The following is a 5,884-nucleotide window of genomic DNA, read 5'->3' on the forward strand; positions in this document are numbered from 1 at the left end:
GCTTTGCCTAAGAGGCTTCTACTAAATCAGCCTGGATTGTGTTGCTTTGTTGTATCAAGATGGCTCTTTGGGGTCAACTTTGGTTTTCAAATATAAAACCCCAAAATGCATTGGGATGATTCTGGTTTATTAAAATAGGCACCACTCTCACCAATCATGCTTTGATTGTCTTGGGTGCCTTGGTGTGTCCATCATGTGATATTGCTAAGTGAGAAGCTTGCAAAAATCACAACCTGATCCACCTGGAATTTCTGGCTCAGTTGCTAGTCTCTTGGTAACTGACACACCTGGTGGTGTTATTTTCTATTAAATAAAATTATGCAATTCATCAAACTTGAATTAGAAGTAGCCCTGAGGTTACTCTTTTGAAGGGATGTTCCTGTTGAGATTGCATACAAAAAATAATGTATCTTCCATGGTTTTAGGCTTAATCACCCTTCCTTTTAAAGATAGATTTCCTGATACCAAAATAGGCACATACTCCAAATCTTTGAATCGGTTTGTCTTCTGTGTCCTGTTTCCTGTCTCCCATTGTTCTTGTCTCCTTTATTTCTCCCAATCAACGTCTTGTTTTCTCTGTTACATGATTCACATTCATGTAGATTAGTTCTGCAGCTTTTCCCCCCTATTCAACTCAGTCCTGGGGGAATTTTATTTATGTTACAAATGTATACATTTTACACTGTTTGGAAAGCCTGGCTTACATATAATGATAAATGTGAGGAAAAATAGGTATATTCTATTATCATAACCTGCCTGCTCTATTTTCTTTCCACTAGGGTGTTTTCATGGGTGCATGGCAAAACAAATTGCAATCACCTGGGTGTTTTCCACTCTAGTTCTGTCATTCTGAATGATGTATTTATTCTTTAGTTGAGAATTAATATATTTTTCTATCTATCTCTATGTACACACACATAACTTTGTATACGCATGGGCAGATGATAAGCAACAACTAAAGAGAACAGTGAAAATATTTTTTTTTCCTGGGATCAATGAAAAAATGTTTTATGTTCACATTTAAACGTTTAAGGCCTGGGGTAAGACAGCTTTTAAGGTCAACCAGACAGGAAGATTTTCCTCTCCTAAGCATCTATCAACAGTCCTTGGAAGAGCAGTCAGCACTAGCATAATTTAATATGCCTTCTCTGTGAAAAGAATGCCTCTTTGACATCATGTCTCAACTTGTGCTTCAACTGAAGATTTTCAGGTGGTCTATGTTTTGCCGCATTGATTTATTTTTATCATTTTAGTCACAAACAGTTTCAAATCCCTTTTTTTCTTATGTGTTCTAGAAACCAGGAAAATAAAGACTCATAAAAATTATGCATTTCGCTGGTGCTCCCTTTCTACACTGAAAACAAGGAACAGTTGCTACCCTGCAGATGGTAGGCAGCCCTGTTCCAGGATCTGCTGAACCTGCAGGTCATTTGTAGCTAGACTGTGGCATGGTTTGGGATTAAGCACCAGGCTTGACAAGCGCAGCTGGGAAGGGACAGAAAATAAATTGGATGATGTCTTTTACCAGCAGGGGGCGCTGCAGAGCAAGAGTAGTTGGGGATGTTCAGCGAGTTAATCCAAAATAAAATGTGTAAGACTGTTCCTTCTGTTGGGGCAAGAGATGTGGGAGGGGGAAGAGGACAGAAGAAGAATACAATTGAAACCAATCAGGGAAGTAAAGTGTGTGTGTGTGTGTGTATCTAGCAATATATAATATAAAATTCTTGGGAAAAGTATGAAGCAGTATCAGGAGAGTTCAAAATCCATACTGGTAAAGACAAACTTTTTTTTTTTAATTTAAGAATCATAATGTTTTTGCAAATATAACTAAAGATGTCAATTTAAGATTGCCGAAAAATGACCCTCCCCTCACCCCTGCCCTCCTCCTCCAAAGACAAACTGTATGCCTTGAAGATATTGCAATGCATTTTCTTCTGGGGAGGTACTTGCTCAGAGAAATAAATCAAACATTTGTATACTCTTCCCATTGTTTGTTTCTATAAGACAGTGTTCTGTGAATTGTGGTGCTTTAAAAATATATCACCGTTGCAAAGAGGGATAACACAAGTTATATATTTACTGAAGAAAGTTATCTGGAATATATGGACTTAAACTGGTATGTCATATTTGGAAGGGGAAAATTAAGCTATATTTTCTTAGAGCAGGATTTTCCTCTGTGTTTGGAATATTGAGAGTTGTGAATATAAAGACATGTTCCTGGAATATCTCCTCCCCTGCAGAAACTCAGAGCTGAGTGAGGGTGTAGGAAAACAAACAAACAAAAACCCTACCAGGATATTATCTGACCACAAATCATACAATGCTGGGGAGCCACTGGTCCTTAAATTTGCAGTCTCTATGTAGTCTAGAAGAACCTTATTTATTTAAATAGATCCAGTCTTTATAGTAATCACAGTAAATTCTTTAATAAAGAATTCTAATTCTAGTAATAAAGCAAGTAAAGGGAAAATGTACATAGAATGAAGAAGCTGGAGCACCTGTTGGCAGAATCTCATGGGGGAATACTGGTTCTAATATAAATGCATTTGCTTTACCCAGCAGTTCAGTAATATCAGCTAAAATATCATGCTAAATGAAGGAAAGGAAATGGAAGAAACTGTTGAGTTTAGCTTTATATAAATACTGCAAACATTTATGCATGCATTGGATTTTTTGATATCTAATTTAAACTAGTATTGATCAGAATTCTTTTAAAATGACATTTGGTACCTTGAAAATGGTCCAGAAAGTCTTTATGAAATGATATGTTATCATTCCTTCCAGGTATGGACAGGGATTAGCTGAAAACTGGCTGAAAGCTAATGCATGAGTGAATCAGGTTATAAAATTGATACCATCTACGAAAGTCTTCAAGAATTCAGTTCAACAAAAACTTATTTAACATCTACTAAGTGCCAGATACTATGTTAGGAATTAGCGACCATTAGAAGAATAAGACAATTTCATTGGCCTGAGGACCTTAAAGAGTGGTGGGAAAGACATCAGTGATTTTCAAAACAATAGGGCAAAGTGTGGTTTGAGATATTTCTACAGTGCAGCAGAAGTTCAAGGGGTGGTTTTTGTGTTTGTATTGGGGAGTGTGATGAGTACTTAACCCAGGCGGGGGGAGTCATGACCAACTTTATGGAGCAGATGATGCCCAAGCTGGTTTTCAAGGATTAAGTTAGAGGGTGACAAGAATTGCTATTGCAATTAACTAGTGACATAGGTCTTGAGGTTATCTTAAAGGGATTATTTGTGTGTTTTACCATCTTAATTTTTAAAAACCACTTCATATATGTGACTCTGTCTTATTTTTCAGAATCTTTCAATTAAATCTAAGGACAGCCTGATACTTCAGAGAATAGGATTCGATCATTCAATAGCATATTCCATTAATTTAACTTATTTTAATATGAGGAACAGCCATTTATTCATTGACAATTACTGAGCATCTACTACATGCCAGGCACTGTTCTACACCCTGAATTTGAATGAAAGCCTTTCTCTTTTCTCATTAATCTTTTATCACATTATGGGATTAACCCAAATCTATGAACAACAGCTATTACAGCTTATAAAACACTTTCTCATGAATACTTTAATTTTTACAACAGTTCTGTGAGATGGTAGACTGTCTTTGCTTCCTTACTCTGAAGCTGACTGTCTCACTTGCACATCTGTGAAACATTAAACCTGAGGTACAGAACCCCAGGAATACCTCTCCTCTAGTTTGACCCCAACATGACCCTGAAATTTGATTTTTAGAACTGCAGCCTCTTGGTCCAATTTAACAGATCAAATTTAATAAATACTTGTTGTTACTATGGGCCAAGCCCTGTTTAATATTAGGAATACTATCTCAGGGAGCTTATAGATAAAACTAAAAGAAAGTCACATTGTGCTATGAGGAGGTATAATGGGGTAAGAGAAAGACAAAGGGAAGTATGTTAGCGAAGGTTTCTGGTAAAAATTTGTTCATGTGGGTATTCAGGAAGAATGTGTTGGAGTCAACAAAGAGAAGGTTTGTACATTGTATGTGTGTGTGTGTATGTGTGCATGAGAGAGAGAGAGAGAGATTGAGAGACAGAGAGACAGGGCGGGGGAGGGAGAAGAGGATTCCAGGAAGAGATAAAGAGTGTGAGCAAAACTATAGAGGCGGGTTGGATTATACAAATGACATTCACTGGAAGAAAGAACTCTGCAAGAAAACCAGGTTTGGAATGGAAGAAGGTCTTGAGTTCATTTTGGGGTGCGATGAGCTTGAAGAGTCTTTACACTACTAGAGATTTTTAAGTAGGAGGTTGGGTTTCTAGGACTAAAGGTCGGTGGGGGTAGCACTGGAGTGAGTATATGCAGCTGGAATCCTTAATATACAGATGTCATTGAAACTATAGTCATGGAAAAGATCACTTGGGGAGAAAGAGAAAAGGGCATGGAAATGATGCTACCAGTAGCCAAATATTAATAGCCAAGAAAAAGAAGATGATCAACAAAGAAGACTGAGAAGAGAGAAACAAAACAAAATAAAATGAAACAGAGGAATGTGGATATTGTTACTCAGGCTAGGGGAAGAGGCTTTCTCGAGTGAGGGAGTGACCAATGGTATCAAATATTTCAAAGAGGTCAAATAGGATGAAAAATGAAAATGCCAATTGAATTTGGCTCAAGGTAGGTGGATCATAATGAGAACCATTTCAGTGGGGTGATGGCGATGGGCTGGGAGCCAGTGGAGTGGGTTATAGAAGCTGATGACAACAGAGGGCCAATGAAGCCAAACCTCTCTACTGATAAATCTGGCTTTGAAAGAAGGTGAGAGATAGGTATTAACCTGAGGGGGATGCAGGCCTACGGAGGGTTTCTAAAATGTAAAGAGAGGCTTGGGCATTTTTAAGAATAAAAAGGATCCAGTTGAGAGGGCAAAGAGGAAGATAGAAGGAAGAGAGAGGAAAATGAACAGGTTATGGTAGAAGAAAGAGAAGTTTCCTAAGAAGGCAGGAAGGATAGAACCCAAAGTGTGGATAAAAGGATTGACCTAAGATGGGAAAAAGGACCCTCCCGTATAATAAGAGGACGGAAGTGGGGAGGAAAATGGGTGCGGTGCAGGCAGTTTTAAGCGTCTGGCAATGGAAGTGATGGTATTCCCCTGTGGTACTTTCTATTTTCTCTGCTAAGTGGGAGTGGAGGCCATTAGCTAAAACTGAGCCGGTGGTTGATGATGGTATATGGCCTTTATGCTGTTTGAATCTTAGTTTCCCCTCTGGAGTTTGACTTGGTTTGTCCCTTTTTCTTGAGACATTGCAGGCTACTTTCCCCTATCAAAATCTGGCCTTGGAAGTTGGGGTGGCCAGATAGCCAGGGGATCCAGAAATATCCTATTCCAGACCAAAGTCAACTTTCCCAATGAGAGAGATATGCAATAAGAAGTTATGAAAGGGGAAAAAAGGAACATATTGCCAACTTGACTTGGATCAGACCTTAATTTGAAGGGTTCTGGGAGGTTAGACTGGAGCACATGGCCCAGAGGCCAAGCCCTACTCTGTCCAGCCTTCCCTTGCCATCATCAAAACAAACAAACAGCACACTTGAATTTCAGATCTTCTCATTCCAGCTTGATCACATGTAAATGAGAAGGCTATATGAGGGTACCTGTGTCCTGAATGCCTTGGACAAGCTGGCTCCAAGCCCAACATGGGGCAAAAGTCCTGGCTTAGCTGTTATAGCAAGAAGAGTATGAGCTCTTTTATTCCAAGGTGGTCCCACGTAACGGGGCAGCATCCAGGGACTGGAGCCCTGATCATCACTTCTGGAGAGGCGTCATAGTATTTTATGTTTGGGACATATACCCCAACTTTTCTCCTGCAAATGTATACTTCCCTGAGTC

The sequence above is a fragment of the Neomonachus schauinslandi genome, chromosome 3 (assembly GCF_002201575.2).
Source record: "Neomonachus schauinslandi chromosome 3, ASM220157v2, whole genome shotgun sequence".
NCBI classification, from domain to species: Eukaryota; Metazoa; Chordata; class Mammalia; order Carnivora; family Phocidae; genus Neomonachus; species Neomonachus schauinslandi.